At 37.2% G+C, this 23,136-nt stretch overlaps 1 pseudogene; it reads right to left on the reverse strand.

Moving 5' to 3' along the window:
- Positions 1–11,798: 11,798 nt before the first annotated feature.
- Positions 11,799–13,052, reverse strand: LOC119506302 (annotated as a pseudogene).
- Positions 13,053–23,136: the final 10,084 nt, after the last annotated feature.

Genomic DNA, 23,136 nt, shown 5'->3' on the forward strand with positions numbered 1-23,136 from the left:
ACTACCTAACTCATTTCATGAAGCTAACATCAATCTAATACCAAAACTAGGCAAAGATGCTACAAAAAAGGAAAACTACCGGCCAATCTCCCTAATGAATATAGATGCAAAAATCCTCAACAAAATACTTGCAAATCGAATCCAAAGACACATTAAAAAAATCATACACCATGACCAAGTGGGGTTTATTCCAGGCATGCAAGGATGGTTCAACATAAGAAAATCAATCAATGTATTACAACACATTAACAAGTCAAAAGGGAAAAATCAATTGATCATCTCAATAGATGCTGAAAAAGCATTTGACAAACTCCAACATCCCTTTTTGATAAAAACATTTCAAAAGGTAGGAATTGAAGGAAACTTCCTCAACATGATAAAGAGCATATATGAAAAACCCACAGCCAGCATAGTACTCAATGGTGAGAGACTGAAAGCCTTCCCTCTAAGATCAGGAACAAGACAAGGATGCCCGCTGTCACCACTGTTATTCAACATTGTGCTGGAAGTGCTAGCCAGGGCAATCCGGCAAGACAAAGAAATAAAAGGCATCCAAATTGGAAAAGAAGAAGTAAAACTGTCATTGTTTGCAGATGATATGATCTTATATCTAGAAAACCCTGAGAAATCGACGATACAGCTACTAGAGCTAATAAACAAATTTAGCAAAGTAGCGGGATACAAGTTTAATGCACATAAGTCAGTAATGTTTCTATATGCCAGCAATGAACAAACTGAAGAGACACTCAAGAAAAAGATACCATTTTCAATAGCAACTAAAAAAATCAAGTACCTAGGAATAAACTTAACCAAAGATATAAAAGACCTATACAAAGAAAACTACATAACTCTACTAAAAGAAATAGAAGGGGACCTTAAAAGATGGAAAAATATTCCATGTTCATGGATAGGAAGGCTAAATGTCATTAAGATGTCAATTCTACCCAAACTCATCTACAGATTCAATGCAATCCCAATCAAAATTCCAACAACCTACTTTGCAGACTTGGAAAAGCTAGTTATCAAATCTATTTGGAAAGGGAAGATGCCTCGAATTGCTAAAGACACTCTAAAAAAGAAAAACGAAGTGGGAGGACTTACACTCCCTGACTTTGAAGCTTATTATAAAGCCACAGTTGCCAAAACAGCATGGTACTGGCACAAAGATAGACATATAGATCAATGGAATCGAATTGAGAATTCGGAGATAGACCCTCAGATCTATGGCCGACTGATCTTTGATAAGGCCCCCAAAGTCACTGAACTGAGTCATAATGGTCTTTTCAACAAATGGGGCTGGGAGAGTTGGATATCCATATCCAAAAGAATGAAAGAGGACCCCTACCTCACCCCCTACACAAAAATTAACTCAAAATGGACCAAAGATCTCAATATAAAAGAAAGTACCATAAAACTCCTAGAAGATAATGTAGGAAAACATCTTCAAGACCTTGTATTAGGCGGCCACTTCCTAGACTTTACACCCAAAGCACAAGCAACAAAAGAGAAAATAGATAAATGGGAACTCCTCAAGCTTAAAAGTTTCTGCACCTCAAAGGAATTTCTCAAAAAGGTAAAGAGGCAGCCAACTCAATGGGAAAAAAATTTTGGAAACCATGTATCTGACAAAAGACTGATATCTTGCATATATAAAGAAATCCTACAACTCAATGACAATAGTACAGACAGCCCAATTATAAAATGGGCAAAAGATATGAAAAGACAGTTCTCTGAAGAGGAAATACAAATGGCCAAGAAACACATGAAAAAATGTTCAGCTTCACTAGCTATTAGAGAGATGCAAATTAAGACCACAATGAGATACCATCTCACACCGATTAGAATGGCTGCCATTAATCAAACAGGAAACTACAAATGCTGTAGGGGATGTGGAGAAATTGGAACTCTTATTCACTGTTGGTGGGACTGTATAATGGTTCAGCCACTCTGGAAGTCAGTCTGGCAGTTCCTTAGAAAACTAGATATAGAGTTACCATTCGATCCAGCGATTGCACTTCTCGGTATATACCCGGAAGATCGGAAAGCAGTGACACGAACAGATATCTGCACACCAATGTTCATAGCAGCATTATTCACAATTGCCAAGAGATGGAAACAACCCAAATGTCCTTCAACAGATGAGTGGATAAATAAAATGTGGTATATACACACGATGGAATACTACACGGCAGTCTGTCTTGATGAGCCGTAGCAGAAATAGCAAGTTAGGGATTGTTTCCTGAACCTGATAATTTATTATATCTCCCTATGTATATTGGTATTTTAAGGAGCACTGTGAGACATCTCAAAGTGGTGAGAGTTTACCATGATTAAAAAGAAGTACTTCTGACCTGTAGAAAGAGAAGTATGAAACAACCTTAGATTTATTGAAATAACAAATTGAAAAGGAACCATCCTTGAAAATTGGGTAATAGCAGTAAGATTAGATGTATGATTAGCTTTGATTTAAAGTCAGTGTAAAAAGCACAACTAACAAATGTCTCCATGTACTTCAATTTAGTTCCATTAACAAGATGTTCTTGACTTGGTGTTTTTAGTAAATGTCTATGAAAATCATTTCTGACATCTCTGAGCTTTCATTTGTAAACTGTTTCTTCAAGGCAGACATACTAGTGATAGGAAATTTCCTGTATCTAAACATGATTTATGAGTGTTGATGCTGACATGTTCCATTCAGTTTAGGTACTTGGTGTATTGCAAAGGAAGAGACTTTTATGGCAAGTCATATAGAGAATAAAAAATTTTTAAACATTGACATGGACTGTATAACTTAAATACATGATGATATTGGGGTGGTTATTAAGGCCCTTTGGAATACAGGGAAAGTATTTTACCCTTCTTGTATCTCCTTAAGGCCATGCCCTGGACTAAAAGGGAGATAGATAGATGGACCATACCGATGGTGGTGGGAGGCAGGGGGTAGATAGGATGTCCATTTGTACTTCTTTGTAATATTTTGTTAATAAACTTTTTTTTGGAATTAATGACTTAATTTGTGATATCATGTTCTAGTCATACTTGCAACATAACAGTCTGATCAGTAGTTTATTAAAACTCTTGTATTCATAATGTGTATAATTTTCTGGTAAGGCTAACTCCTGAACATTTCTGTAGAAAGATGACAAATAAAGAATAACTTATTAAAAAAAAAAAAAAAAGAAATATGCATATGAAATTATACATTGATCACAATGGAATGAACCTGGAAATTAATTAAAGGTAGAGAGCTGGACATTTCACAAATACATGAAATTTAAAATAAATGGTCTTAAACAATCAGTGGGTCAAATAAAAATTACAATGAAATTAGTAAAAATGTCAAGATGAGTGAAAACAAGAACACAGATATTAAAACTCATGGTATGAAGTGACAGCAGTGCTGAGAGGGAAGTTTAGAAACCTGAACACCTACATTAAAAAAGAATAAAGAGCTAAAATCAAAGACCTAACTGCACACTTGAAGAAGCTACGAAAAGAAGAGCAAATCAAGACCAAAAGCAAAAAGAAGTACCGAAATAACAAAAACTAGAGCAGGAATAAATGAAATTGAAACAGAAAAACAGTAGAGAGAGAAATAATAAAACTACTATTTGGTTCTTTGAGAAGATCAATAAAATGACAAACCCTTAGCTAAACTGACATAGGAAAAAAGGGGGAAGACGCAAGTAAATAAGATGAGAAATAAGAGGGGGGCATTACTACTGAACACACAGAAATAAAAGAGGGATCAAAAGAGAATGCTATAAACAACTGTATGTCAATAAATTAGATAACTTAGATGAAATGAACAAATTCCTAGAAACCAACAGCCAGCCTACACTGACTCAACAAGAAATAGAAGACATCAACAGACTAATCACATATAAATAGATTGAATCAGTCATGAAAAACCTCCCAAAAATAGAAAAGCCAAGGACCATATGGCTTCACAGGTGACTTCTACCAATCATTCCAAGAAAAATTAATACAAATTTTGCTCAAACTCTTCCAAACAATCTAATAGGAGGGAAACTACCTAACTTATTCTATGACGCAAACATCACCCTAATACTAAAGCCAGGTAAAGATACTAAAAGAAAAAAAATTACAGACCAATTTCTCAAATGAATATAGATGCAAGAATCTTAACAAAATCCTTGAAAATGAATCCAATAGCATATGAAAAGAATTATATGCCATGTTCAAGTGGGTTTTTCCCAATTATGAAGGATGGTTCAATATAAGAAAATCAGCTAATGAGCTAGACTACATAAACAAATTGAACGGAAAAAAAAATCACATAATCATCTCAATTGAGGCAGAAAAGGCATTTGACAGAATCCAGCATCCTTTCTTGATGAAAATACTTTGAAAATTAAAATAGATGAAAATTTCCTCTACATGGTAGAAGACATGAAAAACCCATAGCTAACATTATACTTAATGGTGAAAGACTGAAAGTTTTCCCTCTAAGATTAGGAACAAGACAAGGATGTCCACTGTCACAATGTTATTCAACATTGTGCTAGATGTTTTAGTAAGAGCATTTAGTAAAAAAAAAAAAAAAAAAGAAAGAAAATAAATTAAAGCCATCCAAATTGGAAAGGAAAACTCACTATTTGCAGATAATAGGATATAGAAAGTCCTTAAAATCTACAGCAAAGCTACTAGAGCTAATAAATAAGTTCAGGAAAATGTTGGGATACAAGATCATATGCAAAAATCAGCAGTGTGTCTATACATTAGTAATGCACAACCAGAGGAGGAAATCAAGAGAAAAATTCCATTTAAAATAGCAAGAAGGAAAATAAAATATCTAGAAGTAAATTTAACCAAGGATGCAAAGGACTTGTACACAGCAAACTACAAAACATGGCTAAAAGAAATCAAAGAAGACCTAAATAAATGTTAGGTCTTCTTTGATAAGTGTTCATGAATTAGAAGACTAAATACCATTAAGAAGTCAATCCTACCAAAAGTGATTTATGGACTCAATGCATTTACAAATTAAATTCCAACAACATGTTTTGCAGAAATGGAAAAGCCAATATCAAATTTATTAGGAAAGTTAAGGGACTCCGAATAGCCAAAAACACCTTGAATAATCAAAGAACAAAGTTGATGGACTTACATTTCCTGACTTTAAAGCATGTTACAAAGCTACAGAGGTTACAACAGCATAGTATTGGCATAAGGATTTATATATTGACCAATGGAATGAAATTAAGAGTTCAGAAATTGACCCTCACATCTATGGCCAATTGATATTTGACAAGTCTTCCAAGTACACTCAACTGGGACAGAATAGCCTATTTAAAAATGGTTCTTGGAGAACTGAATATCCATATACAAAAGAATGAAAGGGCACCCCTATCTCACACCATATACAAAAAATTAACTCAAAACAGATCAAAGACCTAAATATAAGAACCAGGAATATAAAACTCCTAGAAGAAAATAAAGGGAAGCATCTTAAAGATCATGTGGTAGGTAATAGTTTTTTAGACTTTACACCAAAAGCATAAGCAACAACAATAAAAAATAGGTAAATGAGACCTCCATAAATTTAAAAACTTCTGTGAATCAAAGGACCTCATCAAGAAATGGAAAAACAACCTACACAACAGGAGAAAATATTTGGAAACCTCATAACTGATAAAGATAAAAATAAAATATCCAGAATTTATAAAGAAATCCTACATGCAACAAAAAAGAAAAAAAAAATTAAAAAATGGAAAAAAAAAAAAAAGATTGGAATAGACATTTCTCCAGAGATGATACACAAATGCACAGAAAGCACATGAAAAGATATTCATCAGTAGCTGTTTTGGAAATGCAAATCAAAACCATGATGAGATATCCTGTCACACCCACTAGAATGGCCGCTATTAAACAAACAGAAAACAACAACTGCTGAAGAGGATATGATAAATATGGACACTCACTCACTGTTATGTGAATGTAAAATGGTGCAGCTACTGTGTTACACAGTTTGGCAGTTCCTCCCTCAGGAAGCTAAGTATAGAATTATCATATGATCTGGCAATGCAGCTACTAGGTATATACCCAGAAGAAAGAAAAGCAGATACTCAGATACTTGCAAACCAGTGTTCATAAGCATTATTCACAATTGCCAAAAGATGGAAGTAACCCAAGTGTCCGTCAACTGATGAATGGATAAACAAAATGTGATACACACACACACACACACATACACACACAATGGAATATTATTCAGCTGCATAAAGAAATGAAGTCCAGATGCATGTAACAACATAGATGAACCTTGAGGACATTTTATTGAGTGAAATAAGCCAGATGCAAAAGGACAAATATTGTATGATATCACTTTTATGAACTACTTAGGATTGGAAAACTCATTGACTTACAGTCTAGGGTATAGGTTACCAGGAGGTAGATTGGGGTTAGGAAACGGGGAATTGATGCTTAACTTGCACAAATTTTTCCATATAGGCTGATGATAAAGGTTTTGAAAATGGATGGTGCTGAATGTAGCATGTTGTTGCGAGTGTAGTTAACAGCACTGAACTGTACCGGTGAATGTGGTCAACAGGTGAAACTTTAGGATGTATATGATACTAAAATAAAAATTGAAGGATAGGTGACCTCCTGCCCTGGGCTCACGGGGCTCACTGGGTCCCGTGGCTGCTGCAGCTGGCACGCCCTCCCGGAGGGTGATACCAGTGTTGGAGGCAGCGCCCCAGCTCGAGCCCAGTCCCCTCAGGCAGAGCCCCGCTGATCTCCACTCGGGGCCTGCAGGGCCAGGGAGACCCAGCACAGGACCAGAGTGTGGATGCGGGAGCCCCAGAAGCCGGGCCCAGTGCCCCGGAAAGGCGAGCCATCCGGGTGGGGAGCAGGGTGGGAGGGCCAGGCTGGGGGTGGCCGAGTGGATGGGGTGTTGCATCTGGGGGCGCCCTCATGTTTGGTGGCCACGAGTGTCCCACCAAGCATTGCCAGGCCCCAGCATGCTCAGTTGGGAGACTCCCCCCCCCATGCTGAGTAGTAGGTCCTAGAGGATTGGGGCAGTGGCAGAGTTGACCCCAGCTTCCGGCTCACTTCACCCCTGTGGCTTCAGCCACACAGTGAGGAAAGCAGGCCTCTCATCCCCTGCCTGCCACCCCCAGAACCGTGGGAAGCCTGGACAGCATGTGCCCAGTCTGGGTCCCCAGGAGCTGGCCTCTCCAGCTGCTGAACGTGACACATGGCATCTCCTGGCCTGCAGGGACAGCAGGAATTGAACTTTAGTCCCCAAGCAATTAAGGTAGCAGGGACTATATTCCATAAATGGTTGTTACGCAATAGAAACGATAAAACATCCCCCCCCCAAAAAAAAAATAATGAACGATGAAACATAAGGCTGTACAACTGTGAACTCTATTGTAGAAGAAGGACTCCATTTAATAGCATAAGTATAAGAATGTTCTTTCATGAATTATAACAAAGGTACAACACTAATGCAAGGTTTTAATACGTAGATGTGTGGTAGAAAATATAAACCTAATGCAAATTATTGTTGATAGCCAATACTATTTTAATAATCTTTCATCAGTTGTAGCAAATATAAATACTGTTAGAAAATAGTACAATTATGAAAGAAAAGTACTATCAACAGTTGTAAAAAATGTTCCACATGGTGCAAGGTGTTGGTGGTGGGGTAAGGTATGGGAATCCTATATTTTATGCATGATCTATAATCCTACAACTTCTGTAACAACAACAACAAAAAGTGCCTGGAAATATAGGCCAAATCACAATGTAAAGTATAAAGTAGGCCTGCAATGAATATTTACTAGGTAAATATGTTTTCCAATTCAGCAAATCTAGAGAGTGAATTAGGAAAAAAAATGAAATCATGGTTTAATATTCAATACCAAATAAAATAAATGAGAAAAATATTTGATGAGTTGTTTAGATGTTGAAAGACATGTTAATGAAATACAAATCCAAATTAAGGTTAAATTTCTTAAGAAAATAGCAATAGAAATAACTACCTAACGTTGAAAAACTAAAAGCTTTCCCTCTAAAATCGGGAACAAAACAAGGATATCCAAGAGTCACCACTGTTATTCCACAGTATCCTAGTTTGCTAATGCTGCTGGAATGCAAAACACCAGAGATGGATTGGCTTTTATAAAAAGGGGTTTATTTGGTTACACAGTTACAGTCTTAAGGCCATAAATTATCCAAGGTAACACATCAACAATCGGGTAACTTCCCTAGGAGGATGGCCAATGGTGTCCAGAAAACCTCTGTTAACTGGGAAGGCACGTGGCTGGCATCTGCTCCAAAGTTCTGGTTTCAAAATGGCTTTCTCCTAGGACGTTCCTCTCTAGGCTGCAGTTCCTCAAAAATGTCACTCTTAGTTGCATTTGGGGTATTTGTCCTCTCTTAGCTTCTCCAGAGCAAGAGTCTGCTTTCAATGGCCATCTTCAAACTGTCTCTCATCTGCAGCTCCTGTGCTTTCTTCAAAGTGTCCCTCTTGGCTGTAGCTCCTCTTCAAAATGTCACTCACAGCTGCACTGAGTTCCCTCTGTCCATCAGCTCATTTGTATGGCTCCACTGATCAAGGCCCACCCTGAATGGGTGGGGTCATGCCTCCATGGAAATATCTCATCAGAGTTATCACCTATAGTTGGGTGGGGTGCATTTCCATGCAAATCAGCACCAAAACGTCTGCCCCACTAGACTGCATCAAAGAATATGGCTTTTTCTGGGAGACATAATACATTCAAACCAGCACACACAGTATACTGAGCAATTAAGCAAGAAAAGTAATAAAAAAAGAAATAAAAGGCATCCAAATTGGAAAGGAAGAAGTAAAACACTCCCTGGTTGCAGATGATATAATCCTATATTTAGAAAATCCTCACAAATCCATAGCAAAGCTCCTAGAGCTAATAAATGAATTCAGCAAAGTGCTGGGGAAAAAGATCAACACTCCCAAATCAATAGTTTCAATGAACAATGGAAGAAGATATCAAGAAAAATAATTCCATTCACAATAGTGACTAAAAGAATAAAAATTATATGAATAAATCTAACCAAAGATGGAAAGGACTTGTACATAGAAAACTACAAAACATTGCTAAAATAAATCAAAGAAGACCTAAATAAATGGAAGGACATCCCACATTCATGGATTTAAAGACTGAATGTTGTTAAGATGTTATGTTTATCCAAAAACAATTTATGGCAACTGTTAATGGCAATCCCAATCAAAATTCCAACAATCTTCTTTGCAAAAATGGAAAAGCTAATCATCAAATTTATATGGAAGGGCATGGGGCCCTGAAGAGCAAAGCAATCTTGAGAAAGAAGAATGAAGTTGAGGGACTCACACTTCCTGACCTTAAAAATTATTACAAAACCATTGTAATCAAAACAGCATGGTACTGGCACAAAGACAGTTGTATAGAGCAATGGAATAGAATAGAGAACTCATAAATCAACCCTCACATTTATGGCCAACTGATTTTTGGCAATGTGGCAAAGACCACTCAATTAGGACAGAATAGTCTCTTCAACAAGTGGTGCTGGGAAAACTGGATCTCCATTCACAAAAAAAGAGAAGGAGGATCCCTAACTGACACCATATATAAAAATCAACTAAAAATGGGTCAAAAACCTTAATATAAGAGCTAAAGCTATCAAACTGCTGGGAGAAACAGGGAAGCATCTTCAGGACCTTGTGTTAGGCAATGGTTTCTTAGATTTTATCCCCAAAGCACAAGCAACAAAAGAAAAAAAAATAGATAAATGGCACCTCAAAGTTAAAAAAACTTGTATTTATCAAAGCACTTTATCGTGAAAGTAAAATGATAACCTACACAATGGGAGAAAATATTTGGAAATAACATTTCTGAGAAAGGTTAAACACTGCCTCAAATAGAGGGAGTCACTGAAAATCAAGAGATTCAGTCAGCATCAGGATGATTAATTCATCTGATCAGATGCCACTAAGAAGCTGACAGCCATAGATGAGAAAATCCAGCATTTACAAGAACAAAAGATATTGGAAAATTTTTACAGAGATGCTGACTTGTACCATGTAGCTTGACATATGGTAAAAAACAAAACAAACAAACAAACAAAAAACTGGCAATATTTATTTCCTTTATAAATGGGAGAGTGGTCAGCAATATTTTTCCATTATTTCTCCAAAGGAATGGAAAACAAGCTGTCCACATGACTTCCTTAGTGCCTACAAGCTACAGCATAACTTGTCCTAGAGTCCTTATGAGGACACTGAAAAGCAAGATGCTAGCATTAACCTAGTCGACAGTTGCTAAGCCAGACAATGGCCCTGCCTCCGTGCACTGACCCCAGCTTCCAAGAACTGACTCACTGAGAGTAGATTCTGAGAAACCAACTGAGACCTCCCTGTTGTCCCTATTATCTATCTTGAAGGGAGATGTCATGAGAATTGAGATGTAGGTGAATCATGAACTTCTTGGAAGGAGACCCTGTGTGCATATAAATACTGTCATTATTATTACTTTTAGTTGGGATGGTAATGAATCACAATGTTCTGTACTGGGGTCCTCTCAGGGCCATGGACACCCAAACAGTCACAGAGTATTACCTGCTATACTTTCCTTCTCTTGCAACTCCATCTGTTCTCCTCATAAGGTAAAACATTAGAAAAAGAAGTTTCTTCTTCTCACAAAAAAAAAAAAAAAAGTGTCATTTTCCAGAGAGAACTGTTTTCAGTTCTTTTGAATCTAGAGTCTTTAAGATTGGGTTCAAAACTATTTGACTTTAGCCTTTTTTTTTTTTTTTTTTTTGCATCACAGCTTTTGTTTATTATGTGAATTTTTACAATACAAACAAAAAATACAGAAATACAATATATGAATACAGCTAAATACAGATGGTGACTTTTTTTTCTTTTCAACAGGTCATGATTCCCATTTCTAGTAAGATAAAGAGACTGCACATAGGTAGAAACAGGTTGGTCATTAGCTTCACAATTTTGCCTAGAAATGATCTATAAATGCGTCTCCCCCCTGTTACTTACCATAAAGTGTAAAAAGGGAATTAAGGGAAAGTTTCTTTGTTGGTTCGTACCATACGAAAGATGCTATATTTTATTTTAGCAGTGTCAATATATGGAAAATATCTAAATTTAATGTTATTATAAAAATGAAGCAGTAATGAGATTCTGGCTAAAGAGGGCACTAAATGAGAATAGAATATATTTAAAAGAATCCAAAACAAACAAAAAGGATGTTATAAAAAAGTTCTAGGTGCAGTGTAAGCATATAGGTTTTTTTCCATGTGTATTTTTAAACAATGGAAGTGTCAAAAAATAGGGTCAACTGTGTTAGACTAAATTACATTATTGTATATGCTGCATTGAATGGAACTTCTGTATTATAATTATCACAGAAAAGCATAGCTTGCATCATATTTTGGCAATTTATCCTCAATGAAAACCTTGCAGAGTCCTTTTATTCTGGAATATCCTGTAAAGAATCAAACCACTAGAACATGATTGTACAACAATGAAATTGAAGACATGTTTTTTTGTTTTTTTTTTCAAAGAAAAAAAAATAGGAAAGGTACTTAGAGCTGTTACTTTCTAAGTACACAACAAACCTAGAAAATTCAAGGCATCTTAATCTCCATCAAAAACAACAGAATAATAAGTTTTGACATGCTGTTAAATCCATCATTATGGATAAAACTGGTGCAAATTGGTCAAACGGATCCAACAAGCACTGATGTCCAAGCTGGCATATTGGCAACTAATACGTACCTGGTGGTCAATAGAGGGTTTAAAAGATCTTCCCTTTCTTGTTCTTTTCCAAGGTTCCTGAAGAGTCCTGTTTTTCTAATATACATTGTTGGGCTTCCCAGTTTGCTTTCTCATCTTCAAACTGGTGATGTTTTTCCTCTAATTCTTTGTGCTGTGCTTCCAAATTCTTTTTCATTTGCTCTTGGCACCATTAAAGCTCAGCTTCGGAATCCTTCAGTTTCTGAACTTTTTCTTTGACCTTCATCTCAAACACCTGCTCCATCTCCATCTCTACCTTCTTCATCTTGGCTACATGCTCCCTTCTTTCCTCCTCCATCTGTGCCAGAGGGCTTTTAGTAAGTTGTCCTTTATTCTTATTCTTATCAACTCCATAATAAGTCACAGCTGCCAGAGTTCTGCTTCTGTAGTTCTCAAAGCATACATTATTAGTGACATCTTTCAAGTCTTGCATGTGCATTCTTATCAACATATTTCTTAGAATTGTAAAATCACAATGTTCAGCATTTTCAACTTCAGCAACACCCCAAGGATACTGCCTTCCTCTGACCCTTTTACCATTAACTACCCACCACAGCAATAGGTAAGCAGTCTTTTATCTTTTTAACAAGCTTATTTTCTTCTTCATCATCTGTTTCAGGAAATTCATATATTTTAATTATAAGTTCTTGGATTTCTTTCATTATCTGTTTTTTAAAGTGTTGGCACTCCTTTGGTGTGAGTGTGTCTGCTTTGGCAATAAGTGGGATGATATTCACTTTTTCATGTAAGTGCTTCATAAACTCAATGTCCATGTCCTGAAGGAGTAATGAAATATAAACAGCACTGCACACTGCACCCTGTTGTCAAGCATTTGTCATCTATTCACTCAAGATTCTGAATTTAGGTAGTCCTCAAATTTACTATCAATGTAGTTGATGACAGGCTGCCAACAATTACTATTATCCACTGCATCTCCAGATCCTGGGGTATCAACTATTGTGAGCAGCAACTGAACACCACCTTCTTTGATTAAAAATTTGCATTGTTCCACCTGTACAGTCTTCTTTATTCTATGGGAAGGACCTGGATACTCTGGGGAATACAAATCTCTGAGGAATAATGAGTTGATTAACATTGACTTTCCCAATCCAGATTCACCTACTGCCATAAATGTGAATTCAACCCCTCTCTTCGGAGATTTTCTGTATATTTGATTTGGGAGATTTGCAAATCCCACATAGCCTTCTAGGTTCTTCTGTTGAGCTACCATGGTGCTGTTGTTGACACTCCTCTCCTCAGCAGGAGTGGATCTCATCAATATTAGTTGTTTTTTTTTTTTTATTAAATTCTGTTTTATTGAAATACATTCGCACACCATACAATCATCCATGGTATACAATCCACTGTCCACAGTATGATAATATAGTTATGCGTTCATCACCACAAACTATCTCTGAACATTTTCCTTACATCAGAAAGAACCAGAACAAGAATAAAAAATAAAAGTGAAAAAAGAACACCCAAATCATCCCCCCATCCCACCCCATTTGTCCTTTAGTTTTTATCCCCATTTTTCTACTCATCCATACACTAGATAAAGGGGGTGTGATCCACAAGGTCTTCACAATCACACTGTCACCCCTTGTAATCTACATTATTATATAATTGTCTTCAGGAGTCCAGACTGCTGGGTTGGAGTTTGGTAGTTTCAGGTATTTACTTCTAGCTATTCCAATACATTAAAGCCTAAGAGGTGTTATCTATATAGTGCATAAGAACATCCACCAGAGTGACCTCTCGACTCCATTTGAAATCTCTCAGCCACTGAAACTATTTCATCTCATTTTGCATCCCTCTTTTGGTCAAGAAGATGCTTTCAGTCCCATGATGCCGGGTCCACATTCATCCCCGGGAGTCATATTCTGCATTGCCAGGGAGATTTACAACCCTGGGAGTTGGGTCCCACGTAGGGGGGAGGGCAGCGGGTTCACCTGTCGAGATGGCTCAGTTAGAGAGAGAGAGGGCCACATCTGAGCAACAAAGAGGTACTCAGGGGGAGACTCTTAGGCACAACTACATGCAAGTTTAGACTCTCCTTTGTGGTAACAAGCTTCATAAGGGCAAGTCCCATGATCGAGGGCTTAGCACATCAAACCGCCAGTCCCAATGTTTGTGACAACATCAACACCAGTCCAGGTGAGGATGTCCAACACATCCACACCTTCCCCCAGATCCTCAGGGCTGGGGAGGGGGAGGCTGTAGATATATTTGTTATTATCTGCCCAAATTGCTCTGGGATGTGTCACTATTTCACTCCAGCTTATACTAACCTACCGTATCTCACTTCCTATTCAAAGTTCCATGCAATTGTGGTGTTTGAACAAATTGACTGTAGAGTTGTACCATTTAGAAAATTTAGATCCTGTACCAAATAGATATCTCTTCCCTTGGTCTCACATGGAAGTTGAAGTTTTAAAACACAATCAGTTTAAACCTTTACCCTTTGGCTTGGCTTGCCCTGGTCTTAAACAGACCTGCTTCATTCATATCATTAATTGAAGTCTGGGCTCTTTTTCAGCTTTTTTTTTTTTTTTTGACAGTTGCTGTATGCACTAATACTGACATTCATATCTGCCGAGCTCTAGCTCTGAGTTTCAGGTGTCTCAGGGATAGGCATTGTTCCAGAGACCAATCAGGTTATACGCTAGGGGATCAGCATCTCAAAGTTTAGAGATAGGCATTACAATTCAGGGATAGAGTTAACTGCTGTAAGAGCTTACAATCTAGGGACTATTACAATTATTATGTCCATGTTAGGCTATGTTCTAAGATTCAATTCTGAGTTTACACATTGTAGTTAGTCCATATTGGTGAGGCATCATCCCTCTCACCATGTTTTCTCCAACACTTTTACTCCTATATACATATTTTCCTACAATTTTATAGAGTTATATTCACACACCATACATTTATCCACAGTGTACAATCAGTTGTTCATGGTATCATCATAAAGTTGTACATTTATCACCACAAGCAGCACTTGAACATATTGATTACTACAAGAAAAATTGTTTGTTTTTTTTTTTAAGCAATAAGAGAAAAATGATAAAAAGAAAAATAACATGTCATACAATACAATATACTAGTAAGGACAGCAAATAACACCACTACCAAGAATCCCATATTACTCCCCTATATCCCCCTCATATATATTTAGCATTGCCATATTGCCTTTGTAACATTTAATGGAGGTATATTACAATGTTACTGTTGACCATAGACTCCAGTTTGCTTTGATTATGTTTTTTCCTGAATACCATCCCCTTTTCAACTCTCTACATGGTTGACATTCATTTGCTTTCCCACATGCAAAAACATTTTTATTTTTGTATATTTAGTAACAGTCATTGGCCACTCCAGTTTTTGCCAAGTTATACAGTCCCAGTCTTTATCATCTATCTTTACCTCTGGTGTCATACATTCTCCTATCCCACTTCTTTCAGCTTTACTCACAGACATCTTTGTTCAGTGTACTTACAATACTGTGCTACCATCACACAGTATTATGCTATCTATTTCCGGATCTATGCAATCAATCCTAAACATTCTGTAGTCCTTCAGCGTCAAATGGCTTGTCTCTGCCCTCTTTCTATCTCCTGGTCGCCTGTGTTGTTAGCTTTTAACTCCCAAAGTTTGTTCATTAATGTCTGTTCATATTAGTGAGACCATACAGAATCTGTCCTTTTGTTTCTGGCTAACTTCACTCAACATAATGTCCTCAAGGTTCATCCACATTATTACATGATCCATGTCTTTGTTCTGTCTAACAGCTGCATAATATTCCATCATGTGTATATACCACAGTTTGTTTATCCACTCGTCCTTTGATGGACATTTGGGCTGTTTCCATCTTTGGCAATTGTGAATAATGCTGCAATAAACATCAGTTTACAAATGTCTGTTTGTCTTAAGTTTCAGTTCCTCTGAGTATATACCTAGCAGTGGAATAGCTGGGTCATATGGCAAATCTATATTTAGCTTCCTGAGGAACCTCCACACTGTCTTCCAGAGTGGTTGCATCATTCTACATTCCCACCAACAATGAATAAGTGTGCCTCTTTCTCCACATCCTCTCCAGCACTTGTCATTTTCTGTTTTTTGAATAACAGCCATTCTGTTAGGTGTGAGATGATATCTCATTGTGGTTTTGATTTGCATTTCCTTAATAGCCAGTGAAGTTGAGCATTTTTTCATATATTTTTGAGCCATTTGTATTTCCTCTTCAGAAAAATGTCTGTTCATGTCCTTTGCTCATTTTTCAATTGGATTGTTTGTCTTTCTGTTATTGAGATGCAGGATTCCTTTATATATTTGGGATATTAAACCCTTATTGGATATTTGGTTTCCAAATATCATCTCCCATTGTGTAGGTTGCCTTTTTACTTTTCTGACAAAGTCCTTTGATGTACAAAAGTGTTTAATTTTGAGGAGATCCCATTTGTCTATTTGTTCTTTGGTTGCTCGTGCCTTGGGTGTGAGGTCTAAGAAACCACCTCCTATCACAAGATCTTTAAGATATTGCCCTACATTTTTCTTCTAAGAGTTTTATGGTCTTGGTGCTAATGTTTAGGTCTTTGATCCACTTTGAGTTAATTTTGGTATAAGGTGTGAGATGGACATCCTCTTTCATTCTGTTGGAAATGGATATCCAGTTCTCCAAACACCATTTATTGAACAGGCTGCTCTTTCCCAGTTGCTTCGGCTTCACTGCCTTATCAAAGATCAGTTGTCCATAGATGTGAGGGTCTACTTCTGAACTCTCAATTCAATTCCATTGATCAGTATATCTGTCCTTATGCCAGTACCATGCTGTTTTGAGCACTGTAGCTTTGTAATATGCTTCAGAGTCAGGTAGTGTGAGACCTCCCACTTCATTCCTCTTTCTCAAGATATTTTTGGCTATTTGGGGCACCTTACCCTTCCAAATAAATTTAGTTATTGGTTTTTCTATTTCTGTAAAGTAAGTTGTTGGGATTTGAATTGGTATTGCATTGAATCTGTAAATCAGTTTAGGTAAAATTGCCATCTTAACTATATTTAGTCTTCCAATCCATGAACATGGTATGTTCTTCCATTTTTTTAGGTCTTGTTCAATTTCTTTTAGCAGTTTCTTATAGTTTTCTATGTAAAGGTCTTTTGTGTCCTTGGTTAAGTTTATTCTAAATACTTGATTCTTTTGGTTGCTATTGTAAATGGGATTTTTTTCTTGATATCCTCCTCTTGTTGCACATTACTTGTGTATAGGAACACTACAGATTTTTGCGTGTTGATCTTGTAGTCTGCTACTTTGTTGTATTCATTGACTAGTTCTAGAGACTTTGCTATAGATTTTTCTGGATTTCCTACATACAGAATCATGTCATCTGCAAATAGTGAAAGTTTTACTTCTTCTTCTACAATTTGGATGCCTTTTATTTTTTTTTCTTGCCTAATTGCTCTAGCTAGAACTTCCAGCACAATGTTGAATAACAATGGTGATAGTGGGCAACCCTGTCTTGTTCCTGATCTTACAGGAAAAGCTTTCAGTCTCTCCCCATTGAGTGTGATGTTAGCTGTGCATTTTTCATATATTGCCTTTATCGTATTGAAAAAGTTCCCTTCTATTCCTATCCTTTGAAGTGTTTTCATCAGGAAAGGATGTTGAATTTTGTCAAATGCCTTTTCTGCATCAATTGAGATGATCATGTGGTTCTTCTGCTTTGATTTATTGCTGTGGTATATTACATTAATTGATTTTCTTGTGTTGAACCAGCCTTGCATACCTGGAATAAATCCCACCTGGTCATGGTGTATAATTCTTTTAATGTGCTGCTGGATTCGATTTGCGAGTATTTTGTTGAGGATTTTTGCATCTATATTCATTAAAGAAATTGGTCTATAATTTTCTTTTTTTGTAGTATCTTTGTCTGGTTTTGGTATTAGGGTGATGTTGGCTTCATAGAAAGTTAGGTAGCTTTCCTTCTTCAATTTTTTTGAAGAGATTGAGCAGGATTGGTACTAATTCATTCTTGAATGCTTGGTAGAATTCACATGTGAAACCATCTGGTCCTGGGCTTTTCCTTTTTGGGAGCTTTTTGATGACTGACTCAATCTCTTTACTTGTGATTGGTTTGTTGAGGTCATCTATTTCTTCTTGAGTTAATGTTGGTTGTTTATGCTTTTCTAGGAAGTTGTCCATTTCATCTAAGTTGTCTAGTTTATTAGCATATAGTTGCTCATAGTATCTTCTGATTATCTCCTTAATTTCTGCAGGTTTGGTAGTTATATTTCCTTTCCCATTTCTGATTGTGTTTATTTGCATCTACTGTCTTTTTTTTTTTTTTTATTAGCCTAACCAGTGGTCCATCGATTTTATTGACTTTCTCAAAGAACCAACTTCTGGTTTTGTTGATTCTCTCTATTGTTTTCCTGTTCTCAATTGCATTTATTTCTGCTCTAATCTTTGCTATTTCTTCCCGTCTGCTTGCTTTGGGGTTAGTTTGCTGTTCTTTCTCTAATTCCTCCAGGTGAGCAGTTAACTCTTTAATTTTTGCTCTCTCTTCTCTTTTAATATAGGCATTTATGGCAATAAATTTCCCTCTCATCACCGCCTTTGCTGCATTCCATAAGTTTTGATAAGTTGTGTTTTCATTGTCATTTGCCTCGAGGTATTTACTAATTTCTCTTGTAATTTCTGCCTTTACCCACTGGTTTTCTAAGAGGGTGTTGTTTAGCCTCCATATGTTTGTGAATTTTATGACCTTCTGCCTTTTATTTATTTCCAACTTCATTCCATTGTGGTCTGAGAAAGTGTTTTGTATAATATCAATATTTTTAAATTTGTTGAGACTTGCTTTGTGACCCAACATGTGGTCTATCCTAGAGAATGTTCCATGAGCACTTGAGAAAAAAGTGTATCCTGCTGTTGTTGGATGTAGTGTTCTATAGATGTCTGTCAAGTCTAGTTCATTTATCATACAATTCACCATCTCTGTTTCTTTAGTGATCTTCTGTCTAGATGTTCTATCCATTGATGAGAGTGGTGTATTGAAGTCTCCAACTATTATTGTAGAGGTATCTATTTCTCCTTTCAGTGATCGCAGTGTTTGCCTCATGAATTTTGGGGCATTCTGGCTTGATGCATAAATATTTATGATTGTTAAATTTTCTTGATGAATTAACCCTTTTATTAATATATAGTGTCCTTCTTTGTCTCTTTTAATTGTTTTGCTTTTGAAGTCTAACTTGTCTGATATTAATATAGCTACTTCTGCTTTTTTCTGGTTGTTGTTTGCATGAGATATCTTTTTCCAACCTTTCACTTTCAGTCTATTTTTGTCCTTGTGTCTAAAGTGAGTTTCTTGTAGACAGCATATAGATGGGCCCTGTTTTTATCCATTCTGCCAGTCTGTGTCTGTGGGGAGTTTCATCCATTTACATTTAGTGTTATTACTGTAAGGGCAGTACTTTCTACTACCATTTTGTTTTTTGGAATTTATATGTCATATCTTATTTTTTCCTTTCCTTTTACCTTTCCTGATAATCTTCATTTCTGCCCTCTTCTCCAACTCTCTCTCTCCTGTATTTTCCTATCAGCCTGTAGCACTCGCTTTAGTATTTCTTGTAGTGACAGTCTCTTATTCACAAACTCTCTCAGTGTCCGTTTGTCTGAAAATGTTTTAATCTCTCCCGCATTTTTGAAGGAAAGTTTTGCTGGATATAGAATTCTTGGTTGGCAGTTTTTCTCTTTCAGTATCTTAAATATATCATGCCACTGTCTTCTTGCCTCCATGGTTACTGCAGAGAAAGCAGTACATAGTCTTATTGACCTTCCCTTGTATGTGATGGATCGCTTTTCTCTTGCTACTTTCAGAATCCTCTCTTTGTCTTTGACACTGGACAATCTGACCAGTAAGTGTGTTGGAGTAGGTCTATTGGGATCTATTCTATTTGGGGTACGTTGTACTTCTTGAATCTCTTAATTTTCTGTCTTTTATAAGAGTTGGGAAATTTTCAGTGGATATGTCTTCTATTATTCTTTCTGCCCCTTTTCCCCTCTCTTCTCCTTCTGGGGTACCCATAACACGTATATTTGTGCATTTCATGTTGTCACTCAGCTCCCTAAGGCCCTGCTCATATTTTTCCATTTTTTTCACCATCTGTTCTTTTGTGTGTATGAATTCGAATGCCCTGTCTTCCAGTTCACTGATCCTTTCTTCTGCCTGTTCAATTCTACTGTTGTGTCCCTCCATTGTGTTTTTCATCTCCTCCATTTTGGCCTTCAGTCCCATGAGTTCCGCCATTTGTTTTTTTAAGTTTATGAATTCTTCTTTATGGTCATCCAGTGTCTTCTTTATATCCTTCAGCTCTTTTGCTATATCTTCCTTCATTTCATTGAATTTATTTAGCATTTGTTGCCTCCACTCCTGTGTCTCAGCTGAGCTATTAGTTTGTTCCTTTGGCTGGTCCATGTTTTCGTGTTTCCTGGTATGGCTTGTTATCTTAAGTTGTCTAGGCATCTGATTCTCTTGATTAGTTTATTTTGGAGCTTGTTTTCTATCTTTTACCTAATGGTTTTCTTGTTGGTTGGCTTTGTTTTCTGGCCTCTGTGATTCAGTTCAACTTATTCTAGACCTCTAACTTAGGTTCTATTTAGTTGATCAGAATTTTTCCCCTCTTGTTTTTTCTGTTTCTTGCTCTGCCTCTATGCAACCTTTTTGTGAGTGGGTCTCCTCAGATATCGTCGACCCTAGTTAGATTTTCCCAGTCTAGTGAGGCCCAGGTCTCATTGGGAGGGTGTGAAGTTTTCCTGAGAATGAGACCCTCCTGAGGCCGTTAGAATTGGTGCTTTTCCTCTCCTGCCCAGCAGGTGGTGCTTGCCAGCCCACAGCTCCCCCACCAGTGTAAGGAGGTATGTAGGCTTTAGTTCTCCTGGTAACTCTGATCCTGTTGGGGGCGTGGCTGACTGAAGCCGGAATCTGAATTCCAGCCCCTGGGGTCTGAATTCCCAAAAGGAGGACTGCCAGTTGAGCTGGACCTCTCTCGACTCTCCCAATCCTCCGAACTCCAGTTATCTCTCAGGGGCACTATTCCCTTCTCCCCTTTCCTCTTTGGGGACTCTCCAGGTAGATTCCTTGGTCAGCCTGAGTTGCCAATTAAAGATGGGGGTGGAGACCTTCAGTAGTGAATACAGAACTCAAAGACGCTGTGGGTACTCTGTCTCCCCCAAGCCCAGCCTAGTCCCTCAACCTCGGCTTTCCGATAGAAAATAACCACATATATTACTTTTAGATTTAAAAAAAAAAAATAGAAAAGAAAAACAAAACAAAAAAAAGGAGTCTCTTTTAAAAGTCTTTCCCCAGCCTAGAAGTTTTGTCAGTGTCAGAATAGAGCATTTAAAGATATGCTTTGGGCTATTGTCTGATAATTACTCTCCAACAGCTTCAGTTTCACCCCTGCTGGGTGCTATTGAAATGCAAAAAGATAAGGGATCAGTGAGAAGCCAGAAGGGACAAAATGTAGGGAAAAAAAGATGGCTTTTTTGGAGTCTGGGAATGGGTGCCCGCTTTTACGTGCCCCCACTTCTCAGAGCCCAGCCCTTCTTTAGCACCCCAGCTTTCAAAATTAGGCAATTAATTTGTTAATTAATTCTGCAGTTGAGGCTGGGTTGAGACTCCCTTCTTGCCCTCAGCAGATTGCTGTTTTTTGGTCCCCCCCCCCCTTTCAGGGAGCCAGCAGCAAGACAGTCTGTGAGGTCTGGGTGGGGAAGGGCACCAGACCCCTGGTCCGGGGAACTTACAATGTTCGCTGCGATCTCAGCTTTTCCTCCAATTCCAAACTTGCATCTGATGTGTGACTGGTTACTGGAGACCCTGAAAGCACTGTTTCATATAGTTCTTGGGTAATTTCCAGCTGCTCTAGGGGAGAGACGAAATTCTGCTCCTCACCACTCTGCCATCTTGCCCCACCTCCCAACATTAGCTTTTAAAGTGATGCAACTCCAGCTTCAAATTCATCTGTAAACAAGACTATCCAGTATTGGAGAATGACCAACAACTTGGCTTTGCTGGCCTGGAGAGATTCTGGTATTTCTGCATTATTGATGAGGTTTGGCTTGTCCCTTCTGTTCTGTCTGCCTAGCTAAAGTGACTGGAGAATCTGAGGCAGCAGTAAAGATCAGCCTCTAAACTCACAGAATTTTAAAATTGGAAGGAATGCTAGAGTCCGCACTAACCATTGTATGTAGCCATCCATTTAAAATAGCAACTTTAGAAGATTGTGAAAGTGAATAGGGCATAGAGTAAAGAACAAGGAAAACAGCTGACCTGTTGATTATAAATTAACTAATTAAAACTTAATTTTTACTTTAAATAATGTGTAAAAGACTTGAACAGACATCTCTCCAAAGAAGATATATAAGTGGCCAGGAAGCACATGAAAGGATGTGCAACATCATTAGCCATCAGGCAAATGCAAATCGAAACAATAATGAGATACCATTTCACACCCATTTGAATGGCTGCTATTAAAAAAATGATAAATAACAAGTGTTGCAGAAAATGCAGAGATATAGAAACACTCATTTATTGCTGGTGGCAATGTAAAATGGCATAGCCTTTATGTAATACATTTTGGCAGTCCTTCAGAAAGTTAAATAGTTCTATCATGACCTAGAAATCTTACCACTAGGTAAGATATACACAGAAGAATTGAAATCAGGGACTCAAATAGATATTTGCACATTGATGTTCATAACAGCATTATTCATAATTGCTAAAAGATGGAACCATTAATCAATGAATGGATAAATAAAATGTGGTGTATACAGACATTGGAATATTATTCAGCCATAAAAAGGAATGAAGTCCTGATACATGCAACAACATGGATGAATCCTGAGGACATTGTGTTGGACTAAATACCCAGACACAAAAGGTCAAATATACTATCTCACTGATTTGAAACAATTAGAATAATCAAACTCATAGAGTCAGAATCTGGATCACAGGTTACCAGGGGATGGGATAGTGATATGGAATGTGAAGTTAAGGCTTAAAATATACAGGGTTCCCATTTGGAATGATGGAAACATTTTGGTAATGGAATGTGATGATTGTAGCACAACATTATGAAAACAATTAACAGCACCGAAATATATATATCTGCATGTGATTAAAAGAGGAAATGTTAGATTGGACATACAGTAAAAGAACAAAAAATTGAAAAAAAGTCATGGAACTGCATTACACAAACTGTGATCCCTAAGATAAACCATGTATTTTAATATTGTAATTATAAATATAAGCTATCATCAGTCATAACATATGTTCCACAGCAAT

The sequence above is a fragment of the Choloepus didactylus genome, chromosome 11, assembly GCF_015220235.1.
Source record: "Choloepus didactylus isolate mChoDid1 chromosome 11, mChoDid1.pri, whole genome shotgun sequence".
In the NCBI taxonomy this organism is placed as follows: Eukaryota; Metazoa; Chordata; class Mammalia; order Pilosa; family Megalonychidae; genus Choloepus; species Choloepus didactylus.